At 38.5% G+C, this 25,091-nt stretch overlaps 1 protein-coding gene and 1 long non-coding RNA gene across 3 annotated transcripts in view; one reads left to right on the plus strand and one right to left on the minus strand.

The window, feature by feature from the left end:
- The window catches only part of LOC125780259 (uncharacterized), a 464,637-nt gene that overhangs the window by 345,170 nt on the left and 94,376 nt on the right, over nucleotides 1-25,091 (minus strand). The gene's annotated exons all lie outside the window — the stretch shown is intronic.
- LOC125775722 (uncharacterized) lies at nucleotides 4,468-6,514 on the plus strand. The gene is made up of 3 exons (XR_007421329.1): nucleotides 4,468-5,217; nucleotides 5,279-5,991; nucleotides 6,056-6,514. It is a non-coding gene; the product is annotated as an uncharacterized LOC125775722 (long non-coding RNA).

Raw genomic sequence — 25,091 nt, forward strand, 5'->3', positions numbered from 1 at the left:
CAGATACATCATTTTGAATTTGAAGATGTAGGACGACGAATGTTTTATACAAAGTTTAGACGAAAATACTGAAAAATGAAATGTTTTTACGTCAAAGTATGCCTCTTATTTCAATCGCGTGTATATAAAAAAAAAAAAAATGTGGTCAATCCCCTTCATTTCTAGGAATCGTACAACAAAACCATCCTACCTCCTCTTCCTGTTTATTTCCCTCACTGAACATGACCGAACTCTTCTTTTTAATTTCACTACTTTTTGTTAATATGCATATTCCGTCTAACAGAGAAGTAAGCATTTTAATTGTTTTTAAATATTTTAATTTTCTAGTCATTTTTGCAAAATCCAGACGAAATATAAAATCAAAGCACGAATTGTTTATTGACCATTTTCTCTTCTGCATGTAAGTACATTATAGTCATTCAAAAGTCTACTCTCCGTTCCTTATGCATTTGACAGACTTTTCGTTAATTTTTTGACAGTAACATACGGCTGAATATGCATATTATAGTTAGGCCTTAAACATTATTTTACGTATACTCCCAACATACTTGTTATGTAAACCACTGGCAGTGAAATCAGCTCTTAGACTAACAGCCCTATTCTGAAAAAACCTCTCAACTGAGTTGAGAGGAAATATTTGAGAGATTTCTTGTGAGGCATAATTTGTGAGGCTATTCTTACTCAAACCTCATAAGAAAAAAGCTTAAAAAAGCCTAAAAAAGTCACCACGAGAGGTAAAAAGCTTTTTGCTGTCAAAAAGCTTTTTAATAAAAATAAGCAAACAAAAATGGACACACAAATGGATAATCAGCATATGTAAGTAATTTTGAAAATTTTAAATATGTATATATATATATACATATATACAATAATTTCATATATATAATAATTAAATAAGTAATAATAAAAATGTAAAAAAATGAAATAAAATAAAATGAATTATTTAAACATATGTAGATGTCTTTTTATTCATTCTTAGAGGAAGTAAAATGTACAGAGACAGAAAGTAACTTACATATATGTATATATGCATATATTTATTTTTACAGAGGATTGGCTCATATAGAGCATATAACTATTACAAACGCATTTTTGCTAAGAGCCATGCCCGTAAAAATACAAACACGCCAGGAAACGCAGAAAACAGATATATTCGACTTCTGCATATACAGTAGAACTCCAATTATCCGAACTCCGACTATCCGAATCGCCGATTATCCGAATCACAATGTAGGAGAGTGGATGGCTTGTGACACGTCTGACCCTGGTTTTCAAATTCTCAATGACGATGAAATTGTTGTAAGTGTGAGAGAAGATGTTGAAGTGGAAGTGGAAGAAGAACTTTCTGCTGATGTTGAAGTAGACGCTGGACCATCAGCTAGTGAAGCATTTGCCGGCCTCGAGACTGCTTTGAAGTGGGTGGAGCGTCAGCCCGAGTGTGACCACTTGCAACTGCTCACCGTCAAGCGAATGCGTGACCTGGCTGCCTGAAAACGGTTGAAGACCGCAAAGCAGCTTACATTGACGGAGATGTTTAAAAAACTATGATTTTTATTTCTAAACTTGTACATAAGTACATTTTATTTATATTTAAAACATGTGAAAATTTCATGTTTCTTTCATTTAATTCAATAAAAAAATAGAGCAATATCAAAACGTAGCTTTTATTCTCTCCAATGGCAAGTTTAAAAAAAAAAATCCGATTATCCGAATATTTGATTATCCGAATGGGTCCCGGTCCCCATTAATTCGGATAATTGGAGTTCTACTGTACAAAGAACAGTTCCTCCATGCTCAAATACTTTTAAAAAAATGTAAAATATTGATTTAAAACAAAATAAACACTGATGTTTTCTATTATGATGGCTGCTTTCACACGTCACAGATATTTGTGAGAATAGTGAGCATTTGAGCTTTTGAATTTTCGCCAGAATAAGGTAACCCTCACTACAGTGAGAAACATCACTGTAGTGAGGTTCGTGACTTTTGTGAGGGCATAAGAATAGGGCTGTAAGGCAGGGATGGGCACTTTAGCCCTCAGTGGCATTTTGCCCGTGTGGGCACGAGTGCACATTTTGAGGGATAGGTGAGGGGATCATCGCGGGCAAACATGAAGAGGGAAGTGAGAGCAATGTTTTACCACTCCATATTTACAAATGAGAGCAACGTATTTTCCACCACCATTGACTGATCTATCACATGTACAGTGGTGTGAACAAAATAGAAACAACCATAAGGTGTTGTGAAGTTTTAAAATATGCTGTTTTCTTATTAAATAAAATTGTTTTTAGATACATAACATAACATATATATATTTTTTCCTAACATTTATTAAAATTTCCCACCATGCAAAGGTAAATAAAAACAAATTTTAATGCGAAACTCTAAACTCTGCAAATTATGTTTACCCCTTTTTGTTCACACAACTGTACAATTCCGATATGAAGTGTACTTCCACCCTTAAATTTGTGTACAATGTCAGTATTGCCGCAACCACTCTGCGATGAACATCAAGTTACAGAGGAATGTAATTCATTTTTTTCGCAATTTTTCTCAACTTGTTATGCCCTTCTCTCCGTAAACTGATATTCTCCTCATCTAGCCCCCGTGCGCACTTTGCTAACTTTGCGGGCTAAAAATGTGCCCATCCCTGGACTAAGGGAATCATTCTTATTAGTTGACTGGTATAAAGGACATTTTAAGATAATTAGTAAATTCCCGTTTTTACCAAATGCAACGGGTTTTGGCAATCCTACAGAAATGATTTTAAATTCGGTCCCCAATATTTCCTTCAATACCAGAGCAGAGTGGGTAAAGGTGATGTGGACCGGGACGCAGGCATAAGCATCTATACCGATGGTTCCAAACTAGATAATAATAGAAGTTATAGAACGCCTTTTTGTGCTTACAACAGAGATATTAAAATAATGCCTTGGTCTCTTACTGTATCAAAGATCATATTTCACGACAAATAGAGCATCACTCTACAATTACACCCGGAAAAGAGGAAATGTATATGCCTCTGGCTACTTGTAGATTTTTAATCGATTTTGAAGTAATAATATTATTTGTCAAGGAAAAAAAAAAAGCTTGCTCTTCAACTTTTATTACTTAAGAGTTATTTAAAACTCACCGCATCACTGTTATTTTGTGAGCAATAAATACAATTTATGAAATAACTCTTATTTTCTAAATGAAAAATAGAAAATCAAAATATAACGATCATAAAAAATAAAATTTTCAGTTTAATTATATACTTTATTACAAAAACATTTCATGTTAAAAAACTTACATTTACGTGACACTTTTCTAGAAAAATTTACTTTTCAATTCATAAAGGAATTTTATTAAATTTGGTTGAATTATTTCAACAGCTTTGGTAGAATACCATTGCATACAAACGCCGATCCACAATTGTTACCATTGACTTTATACGTCCAACAGGTTCTAGTCTAGTCTGTGGTAATTCAATCTTTACTTCCAACAACAACTACTTATCCATGTAAAACTCAATCCATAATAGTAGAACCGCTTGCAATTAGCAGCTGTTATTTACTTGCTAAGAAATGTTATTGCACTTGATATGTAAGTGAATTTTCCGTCAAACTCCTTGTTTTCATTTTGATCATTTAGTTACCAAGTAATTTCTTTATATTGACTTTTTGAAATATTAATTTCTTTATTCAAAACCTTAAACTCGCATGGTATACTTTATCATCCGAATATTTAATACCTTTATTAACAATTAAATTAAGGTTGAGTTCTTTTTAAAAACTTTTTAACTCCTATATTTAAATTGGCGTGTTTATATTTGGAAACTAAGATTATTGAATTAAGCCTAAAATTCACTTGTAGCACTCTCTTCTCTTTACATATGTACATATGTACACACATTAGAAAAAAATGTTTTATGTTTCTAATATCAAGTTTCGAACGAGAATTAGACCCAATTATGTGTATATGTACAAATGTATGTACATATACTTAAATGAATGGTTTTTTATACAAACCGTGCATAGGTAAGTGAATTTTAATTCTTTTATTTCTCGCAAGATTAACTTTCACACTATTGAAGTTTGAGGGCTAATATTCATTGCTTGCAAAATATTTTATTACTTTTTTTTTTGAACCTTAGATAAGTGCATAAAATTATATATGTGTATATATTTTTATTTACCTCACTCTTTCTTAATTTAGGTTTGGTTTATACACTTAAGACGCGCACATTGCACATCCAACACAATATATTCCGATATTTACTTAAAAATACAAATATAGCAAGTCCAACATTTTATTGAACGTTCAACTTAAACAACACAAATCACAAATAACAAGGTTTTCTGCGCAAGCGCTAATAGTAGTGGGTATCTTAAATGCCCATACTTATCGAACGCATTTAAATGCGATATAAAATTATTACGGATTGTAGTATAGGAATTAAAGACGGTTTTAACTTTTGTAAAAACTAGCATAGTTAGTTCTATTTATGTCATAAACTCGTACAGCTATATCGATCTAGTAGAAAAAAATAAATTTTATAGACCATATATGGTAGAATTTCTTGATACACAGAAGAGTAACAAAGCGTATATCGGTTTTAAAACTTTGAATAATTATATACTGTCTTCTTGATGGGACAGTTTGAATGACAGTTATATGCTATATGGTCCGATATACGCCATCTCGACAAATGAAAGAAGGATGACGCGTACAAAATTGTAAAGCGATTTATTAAAAACTGAAGAACCAGTTCAATGGATTCAGCTCGCCTACTATATATAACAATTTATACACTTTATACCGACGTTTCCCTCTGGGTGTTATTGTATATGTATAAATTTGTGTATTTGTATAAATTTTTTGTTAAAATTTGCAGACACGTAGAAAATTCTGAATTAGCTGAATTAAAAAAATGGCAAAATCCAAATAGGCTTTGCAAAATTAAAATACCTTTATGCAACTATTCTTAGCCCTACCATAAGTTCTATTACAAGTTCATACCGTTATAAATATGAAACTATACAAATTTCTTTAACATAGTTGAATATCTGCCCTATTTTGAGGAAACTTCAGAACTGATGATGTGAAGAAGCTATCTGAGGTTTGTTATGGAGTTTATTTTGTGTGGTTGTTCTTTAAAAATAATTTAAAAAACTTCCACATAAGGTGAAAAATAAGGTAAACAAACCAAAGTAAGGAAATGGATAGCCAAGAATGGTAAGTTATTTTACAAAATGAATAACTTTGATGTAAATTAAATAATTTCATTTAATTTAAGGCGTATAAAAACAACGAAGAACAACTCAGGAGCAACCGTAATAATACATAATGTTTTACAAGCGTCATCCGGAGCTGCCACGTGGGAAGTTAACTGTGACCATCACCAAAGCGCTGCAGATTTCATGGTCCAAGTTAACGAATAGTTTAAAAACCTAATGGCCAACTCACATAGAGCTTTTGCTTTGCTTTGCATTAGACATTTATTATGACAGAAAAGTTCGATGTACAAGGATTGCCCGGAAAGTAATATGGCTGAGTCGATTTAAAAAAATATATTGAACCAATCGTTACAATTCTTTAAAAGCTTTCAAAATAGGCTCCTTCTGCGTCGATGTATCGCTGCCAGAGCGATTTCTAAGCATTGCAAGCGCCACGGATAGCCACGAGAGCCGCGGTGCATGCTGCTTGGATCCCCTCTGTCGTCTCAAAATGCTTGCTTTTTCTCGGTGCTCCGTTACAATGTCACAGATTTTGATAAATTTAACATCTGGGCAATTAAACGAATACTTAGTCGATGGTCTGAGTTCACAACTTTGGGCACACGAGTCACATTGTCGGTGTTTGTCGAAGTCGCAGGTCTCCGAGCACGGTCTTCATCAGCGATCTTTGCCCGGCTCTCCAAAAAAGCCTGGTGACCCCGAAACACACCACTTCTCGCTAAAGCAACATTTGGGAAAGCCTGCTTGATCATATCAAACGTTTCTGTCTCAGGTTTACCGAGTTTCACACAGAATTTAATCACGTATCTCTGCTCTAACGAACGCTGCATTTTCAGCTTGCACCACTTACAGGAACACGTCGCGGGAAAATGTTTGTCCTGACTCTCCAGGTGCTCGGAGACAACTAGACAGCCGCTCATTTGTTAGCTAGGAACGACCTCTACCGAATCCAGTCGTTTCAGATAAAAAAATTTCGATGCGAGCCAAGAAATATGTTGGACAAATATCATGCTTCTACCATTTGCCAAGCAAAAGTCGCTACTTTTATTAGAGAGAAACACTGAAGGTTTAATTGTAGCATAATCTTTGTTTTCTAGGCTTTGTTGTTTTAGTAAGTCACGTAAACAGAGAAAAGTTGTATGTAACGGGTGATTTTTTTGAGGTTAGGATTTTCATGCATTAGTATTTGACAGATCACGTGGGATTTCAGACATGGTGTCAAAGAGAAAGATGCTCAGTATGCTTTGACATTTCATCATGAATAGACTTACTAACGAGCAACGCTTGCAAATCATTGAATTTTTTTACCAAAATCAGTGTTCGGTTCGAAATGTGTTTTATCGACAAATTTTGTTCAGCGATGAGGCTCATTTCTGGTTGAATGGCTACGTAAATAAGCAAAATTGCCGCATTTGGGGTGAAGAGCAACCAGAAGCCGTTCAAGAACTGCCCATGCATCCCGAAAAATGCACTGTTTGGTGTGGTTTGTACGCTGGTGGAATCATTGGACCGTATTTTTTCAAAGATGCTGTTGGACGCAACGTTACGGTGAATGGCGATCGCTATCGTTCGATGCTAACAAACTTTTTGTTGCCAAAAATGGAAGAACTGAACTTGGTTGACATGTGGTTTCAACAAGATGGCGCTACATGCCACACAGCTCGCGATTCTATGGCCATTTTGAGGGAAAACTTCGGACAACAATTCATCTCAAGAAATGGACCCGTAAGTTGGCCACCAAGATCATGCGATTTAACGCCTTTAGACTATTTTTTGTGGGGCTACGTCAAGTCTAAAGTCTACAGAAATAAGCCAGCAACTATTCCAGCTTTGGAAGACAACATTTCCGAAGAAATTCGGGCTATTCCGGCCGAAATGCTCGAAAAAGTTGCCCAAAATTGGACTTTCCGAATGGACCACCTAAGACGCAGCCGCGGTCAACATTTAAATGAAATTATCTTCAAAAAGTAAATGTCATGAACCAATCTAACGTTTCAAATAAAGAACCGATGAGATTTTGCAAATTTTATGCGTTTTTTTTTTAAAAAAGTTATCAAGCTCTTAAAAAATCACCCTTTAGAAAGGAGGTAAAAGTGTCCGTGTGCTTTTCCTATATAAAAACTATGTTTTCTTGCGCTGTGGAGTGCGAAATATTAAGGCGCATGCTTGCATTAGTGACTAGTGGATGTCCTCTGGCAGTAGGAATGAAGTAATTTGGAGCAGCAGCGGTGCATAGACTGCAGCAATTTGTGACACCAGGTTATATATTAATTGAATATATCAAATTTATACACTTCTTACTATATCCAAAGATTATACATATATTAATAACTTATTTTATAAACCAAAATTAGATAATGAGCAGGGAATAGTTCTGTAGTTATATGTACCAGCGGAGAAGCCTGTAAGTATAAAACCGGCTAATTATTATGAGTCTTTTTATTCATACTTAGAAGGAAATAAATGTCTCCCTACTATTTGTAACAATGAAATATTTGCAATTTTTTAAACAATTTAACAACGTTATCTTCGATTGTACCGAAGCTATAATTCCCTTCACAAATAAATTCTTTTCAAGGAATTTGATTGGTCAATTTGTAGATCTGCTGTATGCAATACTGACCCGCTCAGAATAATTTATTCGGAGACTGCACCGATACTATGCATACTTTCATGAAAATGTGAAGCTTCTTGTTGAAATAGGTCGATTCAAACCGATACCTTAGACTCTCCAAAATTCTATGGAGTACTCGACAGGTCATGTTCTTCAACCATAGATTCATTCAGAAGGCCAATCATCTGAAGATAGAAAACTTCTATGTGCTAAGTTGCGGGGAAATCACTTCATTACGAAGAAATATATTCGGGAAATATTTGATAGTCGAAAAAGTCTTTTTGTATTTTGTCAATAGGTGAACATTATTTTGATTTTAAGTAGAAATAGATACTTGAAAGTTACGCAATTTCTGTAGTTAACGTTAGAAACCAGAAATTTTTATTAGGCAATCAAATAATGCATTATTGCTATATGCACCTTTAAAAATGTATTCTATTTTTTACTTATGTTCATTTGTACTGAATTAAGAAATATTTTAAAATATTTATTTAACCAATATTTTTATATATGTATGCATATGTACGATACCATTCTGGAGTTGAACAAGAATTGATTTGCCGTCAGCAGTTTTGAGGTCAATGTAATGTAAATTTTTATTATTTTAATATATGATTTCATAATTATTTAGTCATCGTTAAAAATTTTATATTGAGTAATGTGTCACCATATGTACGTTTGTATATGTATATATAAACTTTAGAAAATATAATTAAATATGAATAAACAATTCATATATACAATGGCCATGTATATGCAGTATACACATTAGGGTGTGCCATTCTGAGGCAACCTTTTTTTCCAACTGAAAAACAGGCTCAAAACTTTCGAAAATGTGTAAAAAGAAGTCACTCAAAAGATGAGCTGCTAATATTAATATTAAGAGGTGCCTATTTCAAATTTTCTGTTTTCCATATAAATAACATGGAAAAAAATTATTTTTTTTTTTGTGGTGGCTATTGTGCGGTCCGATTCTGCTCGAGAATCGAGTTTTCTCGTGAAATAATCGATTTTTCGAATGTCAAGAACCGATTCTTAATCCACTTCGACTACTGAAAATCGATTTTTAAAAATCGATTATTTTACGGGAAAACTCGATTTTCGAGTAGAATCGGAATCGAGTTTACCATCCCTGCTGGCAGCCATCGGGGCACATATAAAACCTCCGCACAATAACCACCTCAAAAAAAATGATTTTTTTTCCATGTAATTTATATGGAAAACAGAAAATTTGAAATAGTCACCTCTTAGTATTAATATTAAGCGCTCATCTTTTGAGTGATTTTTTTTTACACATTTTCGAAAGTTTTGAGGCTGTTTTTCAGTTGAAAAAAAAGGTTGCCTCAGAATGACACACCCTAATACACATATAAAACATTGTTGTACAAAAACAAGAATTGTCTCTAATATTAAAATTAGCATATCCACTGTAAAAATCACAATCCATTACTGAAGTGTTAAGTCGATACAGCAGTTTCTATAAACGAACTAATTGACTGATCGCGCTCGTATTCGGCATACTAATTAAGGAAAGTCCTACCAACTTAGAAAAATATGTTGTTTTAAAACATCATTTAACCGGAAAATTTAATTACAATTTCCGGGTGCTTTTTTGTCACAATTTACAATAACTATGACAGTATAAAGAGCAGTTAAACCTAATTTTGACTATATTTTGTCACTGACCATCAATTTTTGTAATCTTGCAACCAGTTGCTACAGAGTATTATAGTTTTGTTCACCTAACGGTTTTGTTCACCTAACGGTATCCTAACCACTTTCGCACTTTAAATAAAGATACTCACACATTTTAAATGTACAATCATTTTTAATTTATTGATTATTTAATACGAATAAAAATATAAAGTTATGTTCGAAATACTAGTGTAAAAAGTGGGTGGATATGACCAGACCGCTGAGCGATTATATACATAAGATATTGATGTGGCGCGTAGAATCGAGTATCTTGTCGACGAATGTTGAGCGCAGTGTCGAAAAGCAAGTCCAAAAAAAGATGTTGATGAATGTATAATTAGGGTAGAGTCCTAACGCGGCGCAGTGTGTAAGCGAATGTTGATGTTGATGGGCGAAATTCAGCTGACGACTCGTCCGCTTTCCCTTTTTTTCTATCCCTTTTGATGAGTGGGTTGATGTACAGCTGTAGTGAGATGTGTTGGTGTTCTGTTGTGGTGTCATCAGCTGTGGTGAATTGCGTGGTCGTATTAGGGTGCGCCAGTTTTTTCGGGTAAAGTGGGGGGATGCTTAACTCATTTAAACATCCTGGGCCCCCTAGGCGAATATTTTGCCTAGTATTCCACGCATATGTTGTTGCACATATTTCGCCGTACTGCTGATTGAGTAGCATGGATTTTATGGATGAATAATGGCGTTGTAATATTCTCATATTTATTTGTGTATGTGGAAAACAGCTTTTGGTTTAAAATATACTTATCACATGTACATACATATTCGAATATAGAAGCAACTTTATTTTGCGGGTTTATTTGATTTTATTGACGACTTATCGGTTTATTATGCGGATAATTTATTATTTGGCTTTTCTGTGGCTTGTTGTAATTTTTGTAAGATATTTAATTTATGATCGGCTTATGAAGGATAGTAACTCCACGCCTGCCAGATATGGCCAGAATGGGTACTCCTTAGCCCTGGTGTTAGGACAGTGACAATAGAGGGATCTTGCGATGAAATGGCCGTGAATAGAGAACGGCTTCGATTCGTGGATTAGATAATTTTTTATATTTAATTTTAAGCTTTGTATAGCTGATCCCACATAGATACGATAAGAGCGACCTTTGCTTTTTGTAAGTGTAGGTGCATCACTTTATCGCATTGAGAGTATGGTACTCGTTGAACCTTAATTTTGTTGAAGATTTTATTTATTTTGAAAATTTACGAAAAAATGTCGATTTTTCGACTTTTGATACAACTGTGTTTATTATTTATTTTTATTTTATGTTTTTATGTATGTACTAATTTGGCGTTTAGTAGGCCGCCACCGCTCTAGGATCTGTTCAGATTTTTTTTTTTCATTATTGGCGAAAGCCATCCTGCGGGGCCGAAAAGTTGTATGTGCTTTTAATATAGGAGGAAGTTTCCCTATATTTCGAAATTTCCTTAATTGTGAATTAAGGTATTTATTTGTATTGTACTCAACTTGAGTTGGTAGGGTTGTAACTAGTTCGGTAACTAGTCCCCTTTGTGTTTCGCTGTGCAGCGTTTGAACTTTTTGTGCCTTTGAGCAGCATGGTGTCTCTTGGCAATTTTTAGTATTTTGGCTTTCGTGATTTGCTTTTGCAATTGAACCCGTGGTTAATTTTGTAAATGCGCTTCTTTGGAGAGAGATTGGATATCTGCTGTAATGAAGCATTGTATGATGTCTTTTCTGACAATGTAAGCAGTTAAATTTGCTTTTGCAATTTTTAAAATTATGTGTACGGGACAAGCAGTTTGTACAGAGTCTTTTTGATCTGACAAAGTTGTTCCTTTCGTTAATGTTTAATTTTTTGAACTTCTGACAAGATATAAGTTTATGCCCTCTTTTACATAGTTCGCATGACGTATGTTTTTTCTGTTCGGAAGTGAACGATTGCGTTTTGTAAAAGTTTTTGTTTGAATTGATTTTGTTACTAACTTGGGGTCTATTTAAGCTTCCATTTTGGTCATGTTTGTTCTTAGTTTTGATTATTTTTTCTTCTAACCTTTCCGCAATTTCATATTGGGTGGTGAGAAAATCTTTCATTTGTTGCCACGTTGGGCACTTTTTTCGTGATGAGAGCGATTGCTCCCATAGAAGTAACGACTTTTCTGGTAATGCGGCGGTGCAAATGTTTACCAGAATAGGATCCCAGCTGTCTGTGGGAATATTTAGTGTCGATAGAATCGACAAGCAATTTGAAACAGTGGATTCTAGTTTGATGAATTCTACACTTGTTCCTTTCTTAACTTTTGGCAAGTTCATTAGTGTCGTTACTTGTTTATCAACCAGTATTCTTTCGTTTTCAAATCTAGCTTTTAGAGCTTCCCAAGCCAAATTGAAATTGTCGTCATTTAATGCGAACTGTTTAACTATTTCGCCTGCTTGACCTTTTGTTTTGTATCGGAGGTGATACAGTTTTTGTTTCCTAGTTGTGGATGGTTGATGTAAACGGCTGTGAACATGTCCCGAAAGGACGGCCATTCTTCATAACCTCCGTAAAAGGTTTCTGTATCACATGCTGGCACCTCGAGTTGGATGCCTGAACTTGCTTCTTGATTGTCTATTTGTGGCAGCTCTACTCTACTGTGGGGAGTACGTGCAATTGCTTTAATGAGCTTTAAGTGATCGGAGATCATAGCTTTCGTTTCTTCATATTGGTCCAAGCAGTTTTCGTAAATATCGTAAGCCGATGATTTAAAATTTTGAGGTAGATCTGAATCGTCAGATTCTACAATGGCGTCATGAGCCGATTGGAGGCGAGTCCAAAAATTTTTAAGATTTTGGCCTTTTACTTCTAATAACGATTCCGAGTTTTCGTGAATCGGTGAAGCGGCAAATCTAGTGCAGTATCTTGTTAAACTGTAACTTTCTGAAATGAATTTAATAGCCTGTTTTGAGCGTATAGCTCCAGGTGTACTTTGATTTTTGTTGTTAACCATTTTTGCAAAATAATATTATCTATTTATATTTTAGTAGAAAACGTACTTTTTATCAATTAAAATATTTTATGTCCGCATATTTTATATTTAGGTACACCCTAATACTTGGACTTATACGTGCTTATGTTTTATGTTTTGTGCAATTGAGAGCTCGTTGAAGAGATCAATGCTCTATTTACATAAATGCACGAATTGTTTGTGTGCTTATTATGCTTTTCCTTATATTCTTAAGTAATTGAGAGCTCGTTAGAGAGATCAATTCGCTTTTTTGATTAGTATGCACAAATTGTTTGTGCTAATGTATATGACCAAACAACTAATGTGTTAATATGTAATATATGAGATTTTGCTAGTGTCACTGGCAGATTCTTTTCCGTATATTTGTATATAAATGTTATTATATTTTTTCCAAAAAGTGAGAGAGAGATTTTAAACGGAATTGAAAAAAAAGTGGCACCCCTTTATATGTGAATATGCACTTTGGAAATATTTTTTGCTATATATGTATATATGCAGATATAATATACTTATTTTCCGGTTTTGTCTTTTATTTTATATTTTCGACTATTTTTGCCTTGGTACTTGTTTTATGCAGTCCTGCTTAATGCTTTATAAAACATAAGGGGTACTGCTGGAAATTTTTCGGAAAGAAATGTTTGAATTCGTACAGTTTTTTCGGGTAAAGTGGGGGGATGCTTAACTCATTTAAACAATCAGGATGACAAGAAAAGGTGAAATTCGGTTGACTGTCTGTCTGTCCGTCCGTCCGTGCAAGCTGTAACTTGAGTCAAAATTGAGATATCTCGATGAAACTTCGTACGTGTTTCTTAGTACAAAATTCGAGTTCGTAGATGGGCGGAATCGGACTACTGCCACGACCAGAAATCGCCATTAACCGAAACGTATAAAGTGCGATAACTAAGCCGTAAATTAAGATATAAAGCTGTAATTTTGTACATAGGATCGCAGAAGCAAGGAGCACCTGTGGGCAGTAAAGAGGAAGAGATTTCTCTGTGGATGATTAGAATAATTTGTAAATATTATTTATTACTAAGTTGAATGTTTTGATTATTATTATTTTTGTACCTGACTTGTTCCGAATTTTACTTATTTATTTTTGGTTTTGAAGCTAGTATAATTAGATTGTTTTGCCTTGTATTTGTTAATGAATACTATTGGATTGCACCTTTCTTTCTTTCATTGCCATTGTAACTAGTTGTCATAACAAAACTAACCAACAATTTGTTTTGCTTATTCCATAATACAAAATTACTAATGGTGACTGCAAACATACCAAGGCACATTGACGGCGCATCGTAAAACATTGTTTTGGAATCGCTAGACTTGTACTACAGTGCTAGTGGGGCTTGAGCAGCCCCAAAGTTGTATCCCGTAAGTCCACCTCCTTGTAGATAAGAATTTCGTTATCAGTGAATGAGGCAGAGTTTCTACCCTATAGCCAAGGCCGTCTTAAACCAAGCTGCGGCCCTTGAGCACACAAGAATTTGGGGCCCTTTTCGAAAGTAAAAAAAACGACTTGTACTAATTTTTTTTTTTACATTTAATAAAGGTAATCAAATAAGGTATGATACAATATAAATATCATTAATGATAATGCGTGTAGGTGTGTGTTTGTGTGTGTGGGTATGTGTGAGTGGTGTGTGATTACGATATTAAGATAACGATTTCTTTCGGGATTTCTGTTGAGCAAAATCTTCTATTATATCTTTAAAGTAAATTTTTTGAAAGATATCACTTTCTATGCACATAATTGACAAACTACTCAGTCGTTCTTGTAACATTGTTGTTCGTAATTCATTTTTTATTCTCTTAACCCTTTCAGCCCCAAAGGACTTTTTAAACGATGTCAAACATATAAAGAAGATGCTTATAAGCAACTTTGGGGTTAAAAGGGTTAATCATGATCATGAAGTTGATCTATAAGATGCGTATTTTTAAGAAGTTTTTGTGTATTTGACTTTTTAAACGATGTCAAACATATGTAGAAGTTGCTTATAAGCAACTTCGGGGCTGAAAGGGTTAAGCTGCGGAAATGACCGCTCTCCACTACAATTGGTAACCATTAGTCAAAGGAATATTCTAATAGCAATTTCTACATTTGGAAAAGTTTCTTCCAATTTATCTGATTTTATTAAATAGATTATGTAAGTTTGAGATATTTAAATCCGCTTTATTTATTTCTTTACGAATGATTTACTCCTTTCAAATCTCGCTTCTTCACCAAACCTTCAAATATCACTTCCAACTTTAAAATTTAAACTTTTCTTTTTGCGCTCTTGTTGAGCTAAATAAGCTTTATTACTTATCACTTTAATTTGCAAATTTTACAATGTCTTCTTACAGTGAATTATATATTTTTACACTTTACGGTAATTTAGATGTTAATTAATGTATCAACAGATTTTTAGAAATAGAGCATTTGGATAGTTAAGCACGTTTTAGGTTATAGCACTAAATTAAACTTCTTTGATGCAAATTAGCACACTACACCAATTTCTTTCGCATGTAGCGATACTAAATAGTTAAATGTTACCAAACCAAAGTTAAATGTATATAAACCGTATAAAAGCCAAATAACAAACGAATGATCTCTATATACAATGACCGGATGGTGCAAAAGCCGCAAAGTTAAAAATTTTCGTATAGACGTTGCGGTGCGCGTGTGTATCGGCGTACGTGATTTCTCGAACTGTGTAGAACAAAGGCCGGCACAGCGTCACCGTCTCTTGGGTATAAAATGAAAAATGGAACAAAAACAGTTTGATGTGGAGAGGATCAGTGATGCCCTGTTTTTTTCCTAATTAGTGTGTTGATGTGGAGAGTGTTGTATTCAATTCTGCCTTTTTCCGGATTAGTGTGTTGAAGTGGAGAGTGTGGTATTCAATGCTGCCTTTTTTCCTGATTGGTATGTTGATGTGGAGAATGTGGTATTCAATGCCGCCTTTTAGTTAGGTTAGTTCGGGCGACTGGAGTTCATTTCGACATCCCGGCCCCCCTAGGCGAGTACTAGCCTAGTAGACGCTGTAGTGCCTGTAGCGTAGCTACAACGCCGCTCAGGCCGGTGGGGCGGTGAGATTGTGGCCTTATCTGGTTGCGCGTGGATGTCGTATCGGTTAGGCTGCGATCGTCGGGTGGCCGTACGGCGGCGGAGGACAGTTGATGAGCCAGGATGTCCGGCGTTCCGGTGCAGTAAGGTATGATGCGGTCTTTCACACAACCGGCACAAGTTGTCAGATTCGCATTCAAGCGGTGCGCGTGACTGGGCCAAGCAATTTAAACAGTGCCCATGTGCCTGTGCCACCTTTTGACGATGTACGGGTAACATTCCCTTGAAAATGGAGCAATGCTGCAGCCTATGTGAACGGCAACATAGCGGACATCTGGTGCGGTGCGGTTTCGGAGCCGCCGGCGTCGGTGCTGCGCGTGTTGAGCTTCGTGTAACGGTTGGCGCCGTTGCTGCCGTGATGGTTCGGGGCGCAGCTACTGGAACAGTTCCAGAGCGAGGCACAGTAACAGCCGAACGGAGAGTTGGCATGTGAGTTACAGGTGTATCGGCGTTCATATCAATCTGTGTGAAGAAAGAGAAAATCGTAATGATTATAATTTGATTGCCTGTAAGCGTGCATGAACAGGGTGGCACTTTAGGGGGCATGACTAAATGATCGTCCGTCTATGGGGTTGCGATATATATGTAGGTCTACGTTTGTCTTACGGCTTGAAGCTTATTGTAATTATCTTTGCGGTTTTTCTTAATGATATTATTAATTTATTTTCTTTTTCCCGTCTTTTCGGATCGGTTTAGGAATGGTTATTATTTACGTTTTCGTAAGTGGCGGCAGTTGGTAATAAACATAATTTAACAAGCGGCCAGGTTAGCGTTCCATTTTGCATACAGAGATCAACCACCCGGATATGACCGTCTGAACCGTAGTGAAGTTTCTCTATGCGGCCAAGCCGCCATTCTGTGGGGGGGAGACAATCGTCGTGAACTAGGACACAATTTCCAAGCATTGGAGCCTGTTCTGGGATTTTCCATTTCTACCTTTTGTGAAGATCTTTTAAATACTCTTCTTTCCATCGTCGGCTGAAATTATTATGGAGAATTTTAATTCGTTCCCATCTATTTAATAAGGACGGCGACACCATGCCTGGCTCAGGTGTGGCCAGAATGGGCGCGCCTTTAAGAAAATGCCGTGGGGTGAGGGCAGCAAAGTCGGAGGGGTCTTGCGAGAGTGCAGCGAGAGGCCGTGAGTTGAGAACGGCTTCGATTCTGGTTAACATTGTCGTGAATTCTTCATAATTGAATTTGAGGTTGACAGCGAGCTTCTTGAAATGAGATTTAAAGCTTTTTACAGCTGATTCCCATAAAGCATCCATATGAGGAGCGCTTGGTTGGATGAACTGCCAATTTATACCCTGAGGGGCGTATTTTTGAACAATTTCAGGTGAGACTTGTTTCATGAACTCCACAAACTGTTTTTCTGTAGCTCTTTGAGCTCCAATAAATGTTTTGCCATTATCGCTCATGATTTTTGAAGAAAAACCACGTCTTGCGACGAAGCGAGCAAATGCGGCAAGAAAAGCCTCCCTGGTCTGATTAGTACATAGCTCAAGGTGTTCTGCTTTTGTTGTGAAACAGACAAAAACAGCCTTTCATGAGGGTAGGAGATCTTAGCATGGAAGCCTTTATTTGGAAAGGGCCAGCAAAATAGACACCTGTAGTGGTAAAAGGCGGAGGAAAGTTGCAGCGTTCAAGTGGAAGTGCTGCCATAATCTGCGTTCGCATTTTCTGTTTATGCATAGTGCAGATCTTGAACATGAAAATGCATTTTTTGATTTGGGGCTTCAGACGTGGAATGTAATATTCCTGTCGTACCACATGCTGCATGAGACGGTTTTCGGCGTGTAGCATTAATATGTGGATGTAATGCAGGAATAATGTGGCAAATGGAGATTTCTCAGGTATTATTATGGGGTGGCGCTCGTTGTATGTTAGGCTTGAATTAGCAAGCCGACCATTGGCTCGAAGCAGCCCTTTCGTGTCTAGAAACGAGTTTAGAACTAAGAGTGAGATCTTTTTATCAATCGGCTTCGATTCTCTTAGGTATGATATGTCGCGGCTGTAGTAGCGCGTTTGAGTTGATGCGATAAGAGCGACCTTTGCCTTTTGTAAGGCTTGGTGCGTCAATGTATCGCATTGGGGGTAAATTGCTCCTTTCAGTTTATGTTTAAGTCACTCTATGAACTGGAGCATATAGGCGACGACTCTGAGGGCTCGGGGGAACGATGAAAATTGTTCAAGGATGTCATTATCCTCCAATATTGTGTGGTAGGTGTCGATTTTTCGACTTTCGGGCGCAATTATGTTGCGCATTGGCGATTGTGGCCAAAAATCGGAAGATTCTGCTAGCCATCGAGGACCATTTCACCAGAGCGTGGTGGTGGCCAGGTGCAGGGGTTTGCACCCTCTTGTAAATAGATCGGCAGGATTGTCAGCACTGGCTACGTGTCGCCATGTGGCGGATCCCACTCGGTCAAGTATTTGCGAGGTTCTGTTAGAAATATATGTTTTCCACGAATGTGGGGGTTTTTCCAACCACGCTAGGACAATTTCGGAATCAGACCAGAGATATAGCTTGTATTTCGCCATGTCTAAGTGGGTCTGCACCATGGAAACTAGTTTTGCTAGTAGCAGGGCGCCGCAGAGTTCAAGTCGTGGTAGACTTATCGTTTTTAGAGGCGCAACTTTTGCTTTTGCCACTAATAAGTGGCTTGTGGTTGCGGTATCGCTTTGTGTGCGCACATATATGGTGGTACAAAATGCCTTTTCAGAGGCGTCACAGAAGCCGTGTAGTTCCACTTTGTCTTCGGGAGAATAGTTAACCCACCGTGGAGTTTGTATCTGCAAGATGTCGTTCAGATTACTCGCGAATTGGGACCACTTTTCGAGACGAAATAGTTTCACTTGCTCGTCCCAGTCGGTACCATCTAGCCCTAATTCTTGTATCAGGATTTTAGCTTGTATCATAATTGGCGAAAGCCATCCTGCGGGGTCAAAAAGTTTTGCCACAGAGGAGAGAATTTGGCGTTTTGTAATGGCGGATAATGCGGATATGGACGCGGTCGTGTAGGAAAACTGGTCCGATATCGCATTCCATTGGATGCCCAGAGTTTTTGTGGAACTTTCCTCTTCGAATATGAGGAAATTAGTATCCAACAAATTTTCTTTTGGTATGTTTTTTAATATATTTTAGTGATTTGCCGTAATCTTTTTTAGGGGAGACCCTGAGGTGTTGAGGGCCTTTGTCACTTGTGATAAGGACTCGTATGCTTGTAAGAGGCTGTGGCTCCCAGACAGAATATCGTCTACATACGTTTGTGTTTTTAAGATTTTTGTTGCCAGATGAAATTCTGACTTTGTGTCTTCTGCCAGTTCGTGGAGTGTACGGATGGCTAGATATGCTTGAAGTCGCGTAGTGGACTATTGGGGGATTTTCGGAAAATAATGCGCTGAAAATCTTGATCGTCTTTATGTACGACTATTTGTGTATACATTTTTTCGACGTCCCCGTTGAATACGTATTTGAATATACGCCAGTTTAGAATAAGCAGCATTAAATCAGGTTGGAGCGTGGGTCCCGTAAACAGGATATCGTTTTGGGAATTCCCCGAGCTAGTAGTTCTTGAGGCATTGAAGACAACTCTGACTTTTGTTGTTTTCTTGTCAGGCTTTACTACTGCATGATGTGGGAAGTAGAATGAGTAATATTTGCCTGACTAAATGAGTTAGCTTTCCGCCCTCATACACCACTGCACCACACAACACACCACTCATAAAGCAACTCTGTCACACTCAAAAAGCAACACTGGCACACTCTCCACACTTGGAGACCACAGTCATCGTCAACATCGTTGGAAGCAGCAGTCTACACCCACACACACACACCAATGCACGCCGTACATCAACCCACCATAACTCTCCACAGCCCAACGAGCAAAAAAGGGCTGGTCCCGAAAGAAGCGTTCCTTTTCGATCACGACCTACGAGTGAATAACATCGGCGGACATTGCTACACGCAGCTTCGAGTTTCTATCTATCGTTTTCATATTCGGCAAGCAATCAAAACAACTTTGTACATTTTTTCATATTCGGCACGCAATCAAAGCAACTTTATATCGTTTTCATATTCGGCACGCAATTCACGCAACTTTGTACATTTTTCATATTCGGCACGCAATTAAAGCAGCTTGCAAAAACCATCCTTTTTAAATCTGGCGATTTTCGGCACGCAGCAGAAAACCTCATTTTCTACATCTGGCGATCTTCGGCGCAGCACTTCAATCATCCTTTTTACATTTCTCACTCCTCCACTGGTATTCGACCAGGGAGAGTGCAGTTCAATCCACATCTAATAACATAATTTACAAGTGTCTCCTATATAATTGTGTAAACCTAATTCTCACGCCTCCACTGGTATTCGACCAGGGAGAGTGGTTATTATAACATTCGTCATATCATCCAATAAAATTGTGATCCCATTTTTTAAACAAAGCATTGTATGCAGAGAATCTTCTTTCCGGAGTGAAAAAGTAAGTGTAATATTATATATTGCCTTTTGTAATTTTTTCGCATGGGCTTACTTCCTCCATGTGGTCTAACTGGAGGTATTCTTCTAAGACACCATCATAATCTTGTTTAAGCTCCTCTTTTCTAAGTAGGTTTTTTCCATACTTAGAAACTGCTGTATTGCAGAGGTGCGAGAGTGACCTAAGGCGAGTGTATCTGGGAATTCTTGCTTTAGTGGTAGTCGTACGACATACCGACCATTATCTGACCTAGTAGTTGTGGCTTTGTAAAAGTCTTCACAATACTGATCTTCGGGGGTTGTGATTGAAATGGGGCTCCCCCCCCATTCTATCTCCCAAAATTTTCTCAATTGTGAATTGAGGTACTCGTTTGAGATTTCCTCAACTTGAGTTGTCATTGTTATGACTGGTTCCGTGACTAGTCCACTTAGGATCCAACCGAAAATAGTCTTTTGTGCCAAAAGTGTGTTTAAAATTTTCTCAATACCTTCGAGTGTTATTTGTGGTATGAGATCGCTGCCTAATAGAAGGTCTGTTTGGGCGGGGATGTTGCAGTTGGGATCTGCTAGCTTTAGGTGTGTAACCTTTTGCCATTGCTTGCTATTTATATGATAGCTTGGTAACATATTCGTGAGTTGCGGTAAGACCATTGCATCTGCTTGAATGCGCTTATCCGCTTGGGGAGAAATTAGGGTAATGGGGCAGATTTTATTTGAGTTTTGAACTACTCTTCCGCCCATTTCCGTAATTTCAGAGTTGGCTTGTTTTGTTGGCAGATTTAGCCTATTTTGTGCTCTAGACGCTATGAAAGATCGTTGTGATCCTTGGTCTATTAGGGCTCTGAGCTTAAACAGTTCTCCTCGATATTCGATGGAGACGACTGCTGTGGGTAGTAGTACCTACTTTGATTTTCGCTGTGTAGCGTTTGAGTTTTTAAAGCCTTTGAGCAGCATGGTGCTTCTTGGCATATTTCGGAATTTTGAGATTCGGGAGTTGCGGTTGCAACTAAACCCGTGGCTCTTTTTGAGAAAGCGCTAGTTTGGGGTGTTTTGAGGAAATTATGGAAGTGCAACATTGAATGATGCCTTTTGTGGCAATATCTTCTTCTTCTTAATTGGCGTAGACACCGCTTATGCGATTATAGCCGAGTTAACAACCGTACGCCAGTCGTTTCTTCTTTTCGCAACGTGGTGAAATTGGATATTCCAAGCGAAGCCAGGTCCTTCTCCACTTGGTCCTTCCAACGGAGTGGAGGTCTTCCTCTTCCTCTGCTTCCCGCGGCGGGTACTTTCAGAATACTTTCAGAGCTGGAGTGTTTTCGTCCATCCGGACAATATGACCTAGCCAGCGTAGCCGCTGTCTTTTAATTCGCTGAACTATGTCAATGTCGTCGTATATCTCGTACAACTCATCGTTCCATCGAATGCGATATTCGTCGTGGCCAACGCGCCAAGGACCATAAATCTTTCGCAGAACTTTTCTCTCGAAAACTCGCAACGTCGACTCATCTCTTGTTGACATCGTCCAGGCCTCCGCACCATATAGCAGGACGGGAATTATGAGCGACTTACAGAGATTGGTTTTCGTTTGTCGAGAGAGGACTTTGCTTCTCAATTGCCTACTTAGTCCGAAGTAGCACCTGTTGGCAAGAGTTATCCTGCGTTGGATTTCTAGGCTGACATTGTTGGTGGTGTTTACGCTGGTTCCAAGATAGACGAAATTATCTACAACTTCAAAGTTATGACTGTCAACAGTGACGTGAGTGCCAAGTCGCGAGTGCGACGACTGTTTGTTTGATGACAGGAGATATTTCGTCTTGCCCTCGTTCACTGCCAGACCCATTTCTTTTGCTTCCTTGTTCAGTCTGGAGAAAGCAGAACTAACGGCGCGGGTGTTGAGGCCGATGATATCAATATCACCGGCATACGCCAGCAGTTGTACACTCTTATAGAAGATGGTACCTTCTCTGTTGAGTTCTGCAGCTTGAACTATTTTCTCCAGAAGCAGGTTGAAAAAGTCGCACGATAGGGAATAGCCTTTTCTGAAACCTCGTTTGGTATCGAACGGCTCGGAGAGGTCCTTCCCGATCCTGACGGAGCTTTTCGTGTTGCTCAACGTCAGTTTACACAGACGTATTATTTTTGAGGGGATACCAAATTCAGACATCGCGGCATAAAGGCACCTCCTTTTCGTGCTGTCGAAAGCAGCTTTGAAATCGACCAATAGGTGGTGAGTGTCGATTCTCTTTTCACGGGTCTTTTCCAAGATTTGGCGCATGGTGAATATGTGGTCGGTTGTTGATTTACCAGGTCTGAAGCCACACTGATAAGGTCCAATCAGTTTGTTGACGGTGGGCTTTAATCTTTCACACAATACGGTCGACAGAACTTTATATGCGATGTAGAGGAGGCTTATCCCACGGTAGTTGGCGCAGATTGTGGGGTCTCCTTTTTTATGGATTGGGTATAGCACACTTAAATTCCAGTCGCTGGGCATGCTTTCATTCGACCATATTTTGCAAAGAATCTGATGCATGCTCCTTATCAGTTCTTCGCCGCCGTGTTTGAATAGCTTGGCCGGTAATCCGTCGGCCCCTGCCGCTTTGTTGTTCTTCAGGCGAGCAACTGCTATTCGAACTTCTTCATGGCCAGGTAATGGGACGTCTGCTAATGGGAATCAGGTCTTCTCCTGGTGTTATGTTTTCACTGCCATTCAGAAGGCTAGAGAAGTGTTCCCTCCATAGTCTAAGTATGCTCTGGGCATCGATGGCCAGATCACCTTTGGGGGTTCTACAGGAGTATGCTCCGGTCTTGAAACCTTCTGTAAGCCGCCGCATATTTTCGTAGAATTTTCGAGCATTACCCCTGTCGGACAGCTTATCAAGCCCTTCGTACTCACGCATTTCGGCCTCTTTATTTTTCTGTCTGCAAATGCATCTCGCTTCCCTCTTCAACTCTCGGTATCTATCCCATCCCGCACGTGTTGTGGTCGATCGTAACGTTGCGAGGTAGGCAGCCTGTTTCTCTCCGATGCGACACGAATCGTTTGGCTGTCTGTTGTGATTGCAGCTTCTCGACGTCGAACCTTCCTTGTGTTTGTTGGCGTGCGTTTTTTGCTGCACAGAGGCGGGTGCGAATCTTAGCTGCAACAAGGTAGTGGTCCGAGTTGATGTTAGGACCTCGGAGCGCACGCACATCTAAAACACTGGAGACGTGTCTTCCGTCTATCACAACATGATCGATCTGGTTGGTAGTTTTTCGATCCGGAGACAGCCAGGTAGCTTGATGAATTTTCTTATGCTGGTATCTAGTACTACATTTAACCATATTTCGGGCCCCGGCGAAGTCGATCAGCCTCAACCCATTTGGGGATGTTTCCTCCTGGAGGCTGAATTCGCCGACCGTAGTACCAAAGATACCTTCTTTGCCCACCCTGGCGTTGAAGTCGCCAAGCACGATTTTGACATCGTGGCGGGGGCATCTCTCATAAGTGCGCTCCAAGCACTCATAAAAGGCATCTTTGATCACATCGTCCTTCTCTTCCATCGGGGCGTGGGCGCAAATCAGCGATATGCTGAAGAACCTCGCTTTGATGCGGATTGTGGCTAGACGTTCATTCACCTCAGTGAATGATAGTACTCGGCGACGGAGTCTCTCTCCCACCACGAATCCCACACCAAACCTACGCTCCTTTATATGGCCACTCTAGTAAATGTCACAACACTGCTCGTCTCTGTCCTTGTCCCGTCCATCGCATTTCTTGGACGGCGGTGATGTCAGCCTTTGTTTTAACGAGGACAACCAGTTATAACCAGCTGGGCAGTGGCACCTTCCCAGTTAAGCGACAGGTGCATGCCCTCAATTCGTAGTCCTTATTTCGTTTGCCATGGTCGTCATCAAAAGGGGGGTCTCTCATCCGAGGCTGGTTATAACTATTCACTGGGAGTGTTTTTTTACGTGGCGGGTCCCAAAACCAGCGCACAACCCTATGCAGGGGATGTTTCGCCTTCTCACTTTAGCTCGCCTTCAAACGGATGTTCTTAGGCTACCCAGAGGATACTTGGTCAAAGACCGGAAGTCGTGAGCTGCTTGAGTCACATGTAAAAGAATCGTTTCTGGCCACTCCCAAGTGAATGGCAATCAGAGAACTTTCCTCACTTGCGTGAACTTCTACACATGACTCCATCATCCTGGCCTCCAGGCAATATACGCAAGTGAATTTGCTTTCGCAATTATTTAGATTGTGAGAATGGGACAAACAATTTGTGCAGAGTCTTTTTGATCTGACAAAGTTGTTCCTTTCATTAATATTCAATTTTTTAAACTTATCGCAAAATTTGAGTTTATGCCCTCCTGTGCATAGTTCGCCTGACGCATGTTTGTTTTGTTCGGAAGTGAACGATTGTGTTTTGAAAAAACTACGATTTAAGTTGTTGTTGTTATTAGCTTGGAGTCGAATGAAGCTGCGGTTTAGGTCGTGTTGAACGTTTTTAAAGGGTGATTTTTTTGAGGTTAGGATTTTCATGCATTAGTATTTGACAGATCACGTGGGATTTCAGACATGGTGTCAAAGAGAAAGATGCTCAGTATGCTTTGACATTTCATCATGAATAGACTTACTAACGAGCAACGCTTGCAAATCATTGAATTTTATTACCAAAATCAGTGTTCGGTTCGAAAATTTTTTATCGACAAATTTTGTTCAGCGATGAGGCTCATTTCTGGTTGAATGGCTACGTAAATAAGCAAAATTGCCGCATTTGGGGTGAAGAGCAACCAGAAGCCGTTCAAGAACTGCCCATGCATCCCGAAAAATGCACTGTTTGGTGTGGTTTGTACGCTGGTGGAATCATTGGACCGTATTTTTTCAAAGATGCTGTTGGACGCAACGTTACGGTGAATGGCGATCGCTATCGTTCGATGCTAACAAACTTTTTGTTGCCAAAAATGGAAGAACTGAACTTGGTTGACATGTGGTTTCAACAAGATGGCGCT

This window comes from Bactrocera dorsalis, chromosome 1, assembly GCF_023373825.1.
Source record: "Bactrocera dorsalis isolate Fly_Bdor chromosome 1, ASM2337382v1, whole genome shotgun sequence".
In the NCBI taxonomy this organism is placed as follows: Eukaryota; Metazoa; Arthropoda; class Insecta; order Diptera; family Tephritidae; genus Bactrocera; species Bactrocera dorsalis.